Source organism: Pleurodeles waltl, chromosome 3_1, assembly GCF_031143425.1.
Source record: "Pleurodeles waltl isolate 20211129_DDA chromosome 3_1, aPleWal1.hap1.20221129, whole genome shotgun sequence".
Taxonomy (NCBI): Eukaryota; Metazoa; Chordata; class Amphibia; order Caudata; family Salamandridae; genus Pleurodeles; species Pleurodeles waltl.
Window position 1 is genome coordinate 1374613593 of NC_090440.1, and position 12622 is coordinate 1374626214.

Here is a 12622-nt window from a genome sequence, read left to right on the forward strand (position 1 = left end):
CAAATGACATTAATGATAGTGCAGAATGTTAGGGTTTGCGATTCATATATTTTTTGCACCGCTATTTAGTAAGAGCAATCAAAGACTGAATGTAATGAAGCACAATACAAAGTCAGTTGTATAATGATTCAAGACTTTCTATAAGAGCCTATATGTAAGCGGGGAAGGGCAGACATCCTCTTGGAATGTGGCTCGTGAGGTGCTCCCTGAAGGGATGAGTTGACAGCTCCTTTTTGAATCGAAAATTAATTAACGAGCCTGCTCCATGATAAAATTGTGTTCCAAATCCTAACGACCCAGCTTGTAAAAACTTCACTTTTACATTTGTTGTTTTGTCTGATGGTGCTCTGGCTTTATATTTTGTGTTGGACTTCTAAGCTATTAGATTTTCCTACCAATCAGGTTAGTCTTCGGGTTATTATAGTTGGAAGTGATGCAGGTAGGCCTGAAAATGGTGTTGGCTTGGGGCGAACCGCTTGTGTCTATCTATCTGAGTGGGAGTGATATTGTCTTCAGCCCTATGAAAAGTTAGGCACTGCTGTACGAGACACTTTTATTGGAGCCAAGGAGCAGGGAGGGCTATTGATGAGTTGGCTGTTGCCTCTATTCCGGTGAGACTTGCCCTGTCATGCAGTGCTCAAATCTGCAAGTATTGTCATGCTTTGACTGCCACCCCTATTTATCTGGCAGAGGAACAATGCTGCCACTGCATTGCAGTACTGCCATCCTTTTAACCAGTCCAGGAGCTCCTCGAAAGCAAGCAGGTACTGAAAGACCGTCGGCACCTGAACGTTCACGTCGAGGTCGAAGTAATGAGCAATAGACAAAGGACATTTTTTTAATGGAAAAATAAAGGGAATTCCGGCAGTAGGTATTAATATTTTACAAAGAATTCAGCATGTGCTAATCTCAGAACAGGAGTAATGGGATTGCTCTTTTACCAAACTTCAACCATAGGAATGCATAACAGATTAGTTGAGGTTCAGAGCACAAAGTGTAAGGATGAATTTTATTTTGTAGTTTCAGCAAATTGTCAATTATATACTGGTATAATGGAAATAAAATGTTGTTATATAGTGTGTCAGACTACTTTAGGGGACAACAGGGCAGACACGGGATTTTGATCCTGTACCAAGGTGATTGAGGTCACGTGCTGGTGGTGTCCTGAAGTCAGTCCTGCTATGGATCTGCAACCTGGGCCAAGCTTAACCCTTTCCACTTTCCGGGCAGTGAGGGTAACTAGATAAAGGATTTCAGGGACGTAGTTTGGAGACTCAACAGTGAACCAGCACAGTGATTATCGTTCAGTTAAAACTAAAGAAGCACTTTTATCCTACAGCGAAACGAAATACTACGTAGCTCAAAGGGAACTAAAATACAGGATTTTAGTCCCAGTTACAATTTTCCATTAGGCACAACAACATCCCTCCGGCTTAAGGTGATTTCTAATGGCTATTGTCCCCAGTATATTCTGGGTGTAGGCATTTATTAGACACAGGTGCAAATCCCTTCCAGTTACCCTAATATTTCTGGGTGCCCAACACAGTTCAACATGTTGCATAAATCGATATGCAAGATTTGTTCTGAATTTTGTAGACTGTCATTACAGTCACAGGTGAGGGCTTCTGGATGGCACTGCAGTTCTAGTGGAGCACAGTGTGCACTTTGACCCTCTCAGTCACTGCTTCACTTCTGTTGGAGCATGGTGGCATCCTTGTGTTGGAACAGAGACCCCTGGATGAGCTCAGCATGGCAGACCTGTGCCGTGACACTTGTCCTCTGCACTGGCAGCCACCCACATCTGGGTGCAGACTGATACTCAGGTACGGCAGTTGTGGCTTCCAAACAGTGTCATCCATTGGGGTGTGTTTTCTGCAGTTGTGGGTCTGGCTGAGTCATGTTTGAAGGTTTGTCTTCTGCTGTTGTGGCCTTTGATCTGATCAGAGCACAAACTTTAGTATGAATGTGCCTCAGCTTCCTGATGCCGGCAGCAGCGTCACCAGTCACTTGGGCTCATGGCGGGTTGCTGGATGTCAGAATGGTGGTTATTCTCAAAACAACTCGGTGCAGTTCACAACATGACTGGCTCAGAGAGACCTGGGGACCCCTCGAAGCACAGCTCACTCTTGACTTTGCTCTCCATTGCAGGCAGCTTTCTCTGGGTGTTCTCATAGTGGAAACATGGTAGACCTATCCTCTTGGGCAGTTTTCCTCCTGCAGGACCAGGCACTCTCCTTCCCGCTCTCCACAGGCAGGTTTCTATGCTCTAGTCAATCCCCCAGCTGTTCTGTCTGAAAGTGCAGACTTCCAGTGATGTCCTACCACGTCTGGGAGACTGGCTGTCAGAAAGACACCAGCCTGCTTCACACACAGTTCCCTCAAGTACTGGGCGGAACACTCTCTTCCTTGGTCTATAAGAACTTGCATTGGGAAATGAGTGTGGTAGTTTTCATCTCATGTTTGTCCACATTTACCAGACAGTGGCTGTAAATCAACTGTCTATGGCTTCAGAAGCATTTTGAGTTGGTTCTCTTTGGCTGTCACTGCAGTTAGCAATGGGGCTGGCCACAAGCAGGAGTATCCAAAGCAAGGACTCAAGGAATTGGGAGAGCTCTGTACAATGCGGCCATCAGCTTTCCTGAAGCAACAAGGAGGGACAGAAAAAGGAACAGACTGTGTCTAGAAACTCACTCTCCTTGAACAACAGAAGTTCCAACCATAATATAACAATAAATTATATTAATAATTAACATAAAAAATATTTGTAGCTTTTTTAGTTAAATGAACCTTTTTACTTTTCACAATAGTGTAGCATAGCAAGACTCCACAGTTAGGGTTATCTCCCATTGGTAAAGTACAGGGAAAGTTGCAAAAAATTATGAAATGTTATACCAAATTTGCAAAATATTTTATGTTAATTATTAATAATGTAAATGATTGTTATCTATTTATTTTAAATATAGAACTAAATAAAAAAATGATACAGTACTAGTAATTTCGAATATAATTGGTAATTATTTTAAATATAGTGAATTAAATACAGATAATTTCCTGAGTTTTTATTAAAACAATAAATTCCCATCAAAAGAAAAAAAATGTCATGTTTCCGTACCAGTTTATAGCAATGTGTCATGCTAGACATACTACGGTTTTTAATTGGCAGTAGTAACTGAAGCTTGTAAACTTGGATCCACTTGTCTTTCAAGCGGTGGAGACGTGCAAGTTTACACTTTTGAGCACCCTAATAAACTTCTAGGTTCAATTTCCCACACGTAAGTTACTCAAAAGTGTAAGGTTCCTTTATGGCTAGCCCTGAATATGTCTCTCATCAGAGGGGTAGAGCATGGGTAATGTAGTGCAGGGGCTTTGCAATGAACCTAGGGTGCATTTATCTTTTTCTCCATCGGCTTGCTGCGCTCACCTTCCAATGATCACCACCAAGTTATTTGTGCAACCTGGCCCCACCCTTGTTTGCCTGAGAATGAGCTTAGTCCAGATAGGTAAGGCCCCTTAGTCTAGGCTGCTGGCAGACTCCACAGAACCACACAGGTCCTTACTCAAAACACAGCACTTTATACTGAATGTGATGATTAACAGGGAGACAGTAAGGTACAGTGCAAACACGCCTGGTCCTTAATAAGTAAACTTACAAGGGAACGCGTATAGGCCGATGAACCTTTTGGATCGCATGGAGTATCCTAGTCATGTACGATCAGTGACATTAGTAATCAATGTAATCAATCAATAACCACTAAGAAAATTATTGGTCAATAGACAATTATAACCGTCATTTCACGAATAAACACAACTCAATAAAGCGTTGAACACATTTTATTTCCCTATCAATTACAATTCTAATGCATTTGATCAATTCAAACTTTCTTCAATCAGCTCAGAATTAGTTTATTAGCGACCACCAATAACACAATCTAATCAGAACTTCAGAAAACATATGATCAAAAGCCCTAGCGTAAGCCAACAAAAATTAATATAATGACATTAATAGCAGAGTGAAGCAATCAATTAGTCAATCATTTGTCACTGTCAACGTCCCCCAAAAAGAAACCTAGCTAACCCAGATTAGCATCAGCAAGTAGGATTTCATGTGAAAAGGATTTAGAAAAAAAATGTGAATTTGGAAAGCATCTAGGTAGAAGGGGTTACTATAAAACAGCGCAGTTGGTACCTAGAAGAAAAGGCACAAAGTTAGTCAGTCACATTGTTATAGATACCTATCCACAGAATGGATCAGCAACAAAGTCAGTCTTCGTCTTCAGGTCATCAATAGATCAGCAATGCATCAGACTGTCAAGAGTATGAGACCAATGACAGAATCTCGAACCGCATCTCCTGACATCATCAGCCTTCACCCTCGCATCTGCTGCATCTCCCTAAACTCTGAAGTTTTCTCCCCTTATCATGACTTTTTATTAGGGTTTTTCAGTCCACCCCCCTAATTTCTAATTGGTCAGTCAATCGGCAGATATAACTCTAACCTATAATATTAATTTAAAAAATCTTTGAGTTCTAATATTTCTCCAGCCCCAATCAGTTGATTGGTTCGCTGTATGATGCCCACTTCATCATGCTCATGAGGTATCGAAAATGTTTCATCTCCTTCTACAGTCAGTGCTTCTACTGTTTGAGTCCTGGGAAAGTATATTGAGTCTGTCTTACATCAAACTTGTTACATTTTCTAGTCCCTCATCTCCTGTTCGTCGGTACATTGCAGAAAATTCTAGCTAAGCAACTTTAACATGGGGTGGTTCAGGGTCAGGTTAGCATTGTCACTTTCCTCCAGCATGTTCTAATAGTTCAGCTACTGTATGAGGGGTGGAACACTAGGCCACAGCTTCGGCTAAGTTAATTCTACAAATTAATGCAAAACATAGGTTATACATCTCAATATGACAAATTACTACATTATTTTTATACATGGTCATCATTTCACATATTTTTTGTTATTTTAGTACAACTTTCATATAAGTGGCTGCCATTCTCCGTGGGCACATTTTCAAACGTGCACATTATTTTCTCTACAGTTAATTTTTCAATGAGCTTTGGTTAATCCAAACACATAAACATTCATTAATAATTTCTAATTTGCATCTCTGTGCCAACAACAGCAAGCAGAAAAAACATGCCCAAATTTACAGTGCTCACAGGTCAGTTCTACTGCCATGTTTTGAATGCTTTTCTCACAATCTCCAGCTCCCCTTGGACTGTAGCTAAATAATGTGGGTGTGGCTAGTTTGGAGATTTCATTGTGACAAGATTGGTTTAGATTTTAAAGTGCATTTTAGTGTCTACATGGTTATACTCTGAGAATACTGTTCGTATAGCCAATGGATCAGTTTCATACTTGTTGAGATGTGGGTCTCGAACCACTCAAAGAAGAAGGTTCTCTAGCTGATCCTCTCTCATTAACCCCATTCGCTGCCAGGCCTTTTCCCCCTCAGGTTCCAGGCCTTTTTTTGGCTATTTGGGGCAGTTCGTGCTTAGGCCCTCATAATATTTTGTCCACATAAGCTACCCATGCCAAATTTGTGTCCTTTTTTCCAACATCCTGTGAATTCTAGAGGCACCCAGAGTTTGTGGGTTCCCCTGAAGGAGACCAAGAAATTAGCCAAAATACAGCGATTTGTTTTTTTTTGTGCAAAAAAAGGGAAAAGGGCTGAAGAAGAAGGCTTGTGGTTTTTTCCCTAGAAATGGCATCAACAAAGGATTTGCAATGCTAAAATCACCATCTTCCCAGCTTTCAGGAAGAGGCAGACTTGAATCAGAAAACCAAATTTTTTTAACACAATTTTGGCATTTTACTGGGACATACTCCATTTCTACTATTTTTTGTGCTTTCAGCCTCGTTCCAGTTAGTGACAGAAATGGGGTGAAACCAATGCTGGATCCCAGAAAGCTAAACATTTCTGAAAAGTCAATGAAATTCTGAATTCAGCAAAGGGTAATTTGTGTAGATCCTACAAGGGTTTTTACCGAAAATAACAGCTGAAATAAAATAATATTGAAATGAAATAAAAAATATTGAAATTGAGGTGAAAAAAACTGCAATTTTTCTCCACATTTTACTCTGTAACTTTTTTCGGCAATATCAGATTGTTTAACGCAATATAGCGTTACGTCTGCTGGACTCTTCTTGTTGTGGGGATATATAGGTCTTGTAGGTTCATCAAGAACCCTTTGTACCCAGAGCCAATAAATGAGCTGCACCTTGTAATGGGTTTTCATTGTATACCCGGTATACAGCAATTCATTTGGTGAAATAAAGACTAAGAAATAGTTATCAAGGAAACCTTTGTATTTTGAAAATGGGCACAAGATAAGGTGTTGAGAAGGAGTGGTTATTTGCACATCTCTGAATTCCTGGGTGCCCATATTAGCATTTGAAATACAGGGCCTTTCTCAAATAGATGGCTTTTTTACACACTGTCTTACATTTGGAAGGAAAAAATGTAGAGAAAGACAAGAGGCAATAACACTTGTTTTGCTAGTCTGTATTTCCCCAAGTCCCCAGATAAAAATGGTATCTCACTTGCTTGGGTAGGCCTAATTCTCATGAAAGGAAACGAAACATGGACACATCACATTTTTACGTTGAAATCTGATGTTTTTTTTTTTTTTTGCGAAGTGCCTAGTTGTAGATTTTGGCCTCTAGCTCAGCCGGCACCTAGGGAAACCTATCAAACCTGTGCATTTTTTAAAACTAGACATCTAGGATGGGGTGACTTGTGGGGCTTTCAACAGGTTCTGTTACCCAGAATCCTTTGCAAACCTCAAAATTTGGCTAAAAAAACACTTTTTCCTCAAATTTCGGTGACAGAAAGTTCTGGAATCTGAGAGGAGCCACAATTGTCCTTCCAGTCTCCTAATAAAACTGGTACCACACTTTTGTGGGTAGGACTAGCGCCCATGACAGGAAATGCCCCAAAACACAATGTGGACACATCACATTTTCCCAAAGAAAATAGACCTGTTATTTGCAAAGTGCCTAGCTGTGGATTTTGGCCTCTAGCTCAGCTAGCACCTAGGGAAACCTACCAAACCTGCACATTTATGAAAGCTAGACACCTAGGGGAATCCAAGATGGCGTGACTTGTGGGACTCCCACCAGGTTCTGTCACCCAGAATCGTTTGCAAACCTCAAAATTTGGCCCCAAAAAAACTTTTTCCTCAGATTTCGGTAACAGAAAGTTCTAGAATCTGAGAGGAGACACAAATTTCCTCCCACCCAGCGTTCCCCCAAGTCTCCCGATAAAAATGGTACCTCAATTGTGTGAGTAGGCCTAGCGTCCGTGACAGGAAATGCCCCAAAACACAACGTGGACACTTCACATTTTCCCAAAGAAAACAGAGCTGGTTTTTGCAAAGTGCCCATCTGTGGATTTTGGCCTCTAGCTCAGCTGGCACTTAGGGAAACCTACCAAACCTGCACATTTTTTAAAACTAGACACCTAAGGGAATCCAAGATGGGGTGAATTGTGGGGCTCTCATCAGGTTCTGTTACCCAGAATCCTTTGCAAACCTCAAAAGTTGGCCAAAAAAACACCTTTTTTCTCACATTTCGGTTGCAGAAAGTTCTGGGATCGGAGAGGAGCTACAAATTTTCTTCCACCGAGTATTCTCCCAAATCTCCCGATTAAATGGTACTTACTTTTGTGGGTAGGCCTAGTCCCCGCAAAAGGAAATGCCCCAAAACACTATGTGGAAACATCAAAATTATCAAAAACTAAACTACCTGTTTTTGCGGGGGGACCTGCGTTTTTGGTCCTGGGCTCAGCAGCCACATAGGGAAACCTACCAAACCCAAACATTTCTGAAAACTAGACACCTGAAGGAATCCAGGGAGGTGTGACTTGTGTGGATTCCTCAATGTTTTATTTCCCAGAATCCTCAGCAACCCTCAAATTTAGCTAAAAAACACACATTTTTTCCACGTTTCACCTCAGTCTTCCTGTAAAAATGATACCTCATTTGTGTAGGTGGGCCAAGTGCCTGTGACAGGAAAGAGCCAAAAACTTGTCGAAATTGAGGGTGAACCAAAGCGGGTCCAAAAGGGCAGTTTGGAAGAAACATTTTTAGGCTGACAAGTGGGGCAGAATCTTTATCTGCATAGATGAGACAGTGCTGGGTGGTAGGAATTTAGTGGATTCCTGCAGATTCCAGGTTGTTCCATCACAAAAATGTGGTAAAAATGTGTGATTTCCAGCAAAGTTGGAGGTTTGCAGGACATTGTGGGTAAGAAAATGGTGTGGGGTGCATGTGAAGCACACCACCCTGAAATCACCCAGATGTTTAGTTTTCAGATGTGTCTAGGTCTTGTGGATTTTTCTACATGGCAGCATCCCAAAGTCCAAAAAGTGCTGCCTTCACCATTCCAAGTGGAACGATTTTCAGAGTTAGCCAAGCTCTCATGGCTCAGATGTAAAACCCAATGAAATGTCCTCTTGCTTGCCATGGGATAAGATGTTTTAGGGTGCAGGGGAGAGCTGAAAGACTGTTACCCCCTTCAGTTGGGGTAGGGGCATAACCAGGCCCATACTGATTGGTAGCCACCATCCCACTTTTAAAAAAAATTCCTGGCATCTAGTAGGCTTTCTGCCCCTCCGGGGGCCCACTGGTGGGCAGAACAACTTTGTCCCCATTTATTTGGTGTAGGGGCATTCCCTCGCCCTCTTTTTTAAAAATTCTTCCCTGGTGTCTGGTGGGATTTCTGCCCACCTGGGGGGCAGATGAGCCTTACAAAAATAAGCCGATCTGCCCTCAAGGGGGGCAGAAGTGGCCTAAAATAATTTTTCACTCCAGGGGAGCGACCCTTGCCTAAGGAGTCGATCCCCTTGCATGTAATCGGCACAAAAAAAATCCCTGGTGTCTAGTGGTTTCTGCCCCCATTGGGGGCAGATTGGCCTAAGAAAAATAGGCTGATCTGTCACAAGGGGGCAGAAATGGCCTAAAATAAATTTGCCCCTCCCAGGGGAGTGAGCCTTGCGTGAAACTGACCCAAAAAAATTATTTGTGGTGTCTAGTTATTTCTGCCCCAGGCCTAATAAAAATAGGCCGATCTGCCGCCAAGCGGGGCAGAAATGGCCTAAAAACAATTCCCCCCCCCCAAGGGGAGCGACCCGTGACTAAGGGGTTGCTCCCCTTATCAACGTAAACAAATGAAAATCTCTGGTGTCTAGTAGCTTATGTCCCCCCTGGGGCAGATCTGCCTAAATAATAAAGGCCGATCTGCCCCTGGAGGGGGCAGAATAGGCCTAGTAAAATTATTGCCCCCAGTGGAGCGACCCTTGTCTAAGGGGTCCCCTTATGACACAAAAAAAAAAATCCCTGGTGTCAAGTGGATTCTGTCCCCCCAGGGGCAGATCGGCCTAATCACTATAGGCCAATCTGCCCCCAGAAGGGGCAGAAAAGGCCTAATCATTATTGCCCCCTGGGGTGCAGCCCTTGCCCAAGGGGCCGCTCCCTTTATTACAGAAATAAAAAAAAATCCCTGATGTCTAGTGGGCATTTCTGCAGCCCGATCGTGTTGCGATCGGGCTGCAGAAATGCTCAGAATGACATCAATAGAAAGGAAAAGCCTTACTTTTCTTTTGATGTCCCTGCCTGCCTTCTCCTCCTGAGCGGAAGAGAAATGCTTGGCATTTCTCTTCTACATCGCGCTGGAAGCATGCTTCCAGCGCAATGGGAGGCGACCTCTGATGAGGTCGGCACGCGATCGCATGCTGATGTCATTAAACATCACTAGGGGAGGATCGAGGGGGTCGGGGTGGAACGGGAAGCGATTACCCTTCCATCCATCCCTGATGGGGGTGTGGGTGGGTGTTCCAAGTTCAGGATGAGCTGGGCTCGTCCACAGCACACGGCAACCGTGGCTGGGGGCGTGCATAGCGTGTTCAAGGCACCCGAGGGGTTAATGATATTGTCTGCAGACTGAGTGGAAGAATTCAAGCATATGTCGATATTTCTTGTAAACATTGAGACTGGCAGCACATCCTCTGCGACCTTTATGTCACAACTTTGGTAAACATTGGTATAATGATATGTGTGGCATGGTAATGCCCTTTGTTACTATTGCTGGTTCTGTCATAATGATGGGAACGCTTAAACAATATGGTGGAAATCCAAGCCCACTGCCCGTGTTTGATATAATGCAGTCTTGAAATAATGGTGGTAATTACTGGCCTACTGGGAGCATCCACGACAATATGGCAAATACCCCTAGTGTAATAGTGTTGCTGACATATTTTCCCAATGAAATTAACAAGGATTTGGCGGGAGAAATTGAGGTTTTTTTCAAAATGAAAAGTGTATATTTAATGGCAAAATTTGCATAATTTCTTAAAATGAGACGTTGATGCATATGGACATAATGAAAGTATCCTCAAATAAATATATTTACAGGAAACCTCTCAGTGATAATCACTACCACTCTATGTAATCTTGCATGATTAGTGTAATCTGGCTGCTCTCCAAATGTGTAAATTCTCTGCAAACTGAGTTACAGCATGATGCATGACCTTATGAAATTTGTCTAGCGCTGCTCCTTTCAAGACAATTCTCTGTCATAATTTATGACTGAGAATCTACTTGAAATGGGCAGGATTGAAAGTGAAATTAATTGAAATGCATAAGTGTTGGTAGATATTATGGTACGCTGTAGGACATTTGAAACTTCATTTTGTGATCTCCCTGTATCACGTATGTTTATGTGGTCATTTATGAAGGAGAATTGTCTGGATAATTCCACTTTTTGGCAATAGTTACCAAGTAATGGTGCAGAGGATGGTCTTGCAACACTTACGGAAAGGGCTAGACTTGCTTGAAAGAGAATGAAAGTACTGACATTTTTCATGAGTCCACTTTGAAGCCTATGGTTCTTAGTGAAAAGTTTGTGACAATTGTACTTCAAAAAGGTATTATTTGACTCCACTTTTTCAAACTTTTCTCTGGGAAGAAACTGCAAACACCTTTTAAGGACGCACATGCTGTAATTCAACTCAGCTATTACATCTAGGTGGGGGGCGCCAGAGAGCCCAAGGCAAAATGGCCGCACATTAGTGCCAGTCAACTGTTTTTGCACAAAATCCTGCCATCCAGTAAGGAATAACACACCATAACACTTGTTCGCTTGGAGCTTACCATGGACGAGTTCTGCGGCTCGGCAGTTCCTGGTGGCGGACAAGAGCGGTGGAGGAACGACAAGCCGGCCTCGTGGGCGCGTGGGCCTGCATGGTGCAGCGGCCTTAAGGTGGCCTGCCTCTAGAAGGGAGCACTGAGCGCTGGGCTGCGGGGTGGTGCTGGAGATGGCACCTGAGGGCATGGCATCGGATGTCAACCCTGGTAGAGTGAGGCAGCAGCTGTGGGGGCTGCGGTAGAGGCAGTCCTGCGGTGGTCACGGCTCCGATGGCCAAGGCCCTTGCCGTGGTGAGAGGTGGACAGGGCCACCCCTGCTTTATTTCTGCCACTGTGGAACACTGTGTGGATGGGACACTGTGTGTGTGGTGCCTGGGAGGCGGTGTACACTGGTGGCTGCCCCAGGAGTGATAATCACCAATCCCCCTGGTGGGTCTACAACCTAAGAAGGGGAGGGGGCCTGCATTACCATGGCATGTAACTAACCGGGAGGCCCCTGCCTCACACTGTGCATTAGGAAACATACCTATTGCATGCCGTAGGAATAAAGAACACAATGGCCATGCTTGGGGTGTGGGGCTGCTGGAAGCCCAGTGAGCTACTGGAGTATAAGCGGGCAGCGACAGACCTCCGCAGAGTAGCCACAGCATCGAGGCCCAACTTTGCGGCCATGTGCCCCTGGGACAGTAAATATAAGGACTGTGATATAACGCTACACTGAACAGTCCTGATTGCTTGAGAGAGACTGGAGGGCCTGGCAAAGAGAACAATGCAACTAGTAAGTGAAAATAACCATATCACCCCTGGGCAATGCTGGCTAGGGTGGGTCCCTGGCTTCTTGAGCCCCTGCCTGCTGAGATCACCAAATAGACATTAACTGTACAAAAAATTGGCCCAAAGCACAGGGGTGTACAAGTGACCCGCCATATAGTCTGCTCATGCCAGAGTTGTAGCACTTTTTGGAGCAGTATATTGAATAGGTGGCAGGGATTAGGAAAACGCAATCCCTACAGCTTAGGTGGAGCAAAGCATGCACTCCCCAGGAGCATTGCAGGCAGACAAAATGGGGAAAATGGACAAACAGCATTGAGATTGAATTTTATATGCAGGAGATCCGCAAGGCCCACATCTGCCACCTCGCCCGATCAAGAACAAGCCACTGGTTCAAGATCGAACTCTGCACTAACAGCCACGTTAATGGCTATGCAAAGTAGTCTCCAGCCTATTGACGGAATGATAGACACGCTAAATATCAGAATGGACAAAATGGCCATGAATTTCGACAAACAATCCTCTCGGCTTACAGGATTTCCACTACCAAAGATGATGTCAAAGCTATAAGAAAATAATGCCTAAACATGGAACGAGTCCTGGTGGTTATTCAGACAAAATACTAAGGAGCAAGATCACACCGAAACAACTTGTGCATCACTGCGGTCACTGAATCCATGAATATGGGGCACATATTGTCATA

At 43.5% G+C, this 12622-nt stretch overlaps 1 protein-coding gene across 1 annotated transcript in view; it reads left to right on the forward strand.

Moving 5' to 3' along the window:
• TECTA (tectorin alpha) overlaps positions 1–12622 on the forward strand; it is a 333031-nt gene that overhangs the window by 212422 nt on the left and 107987 nt on the right. The window lies entirely within an intron of this gene.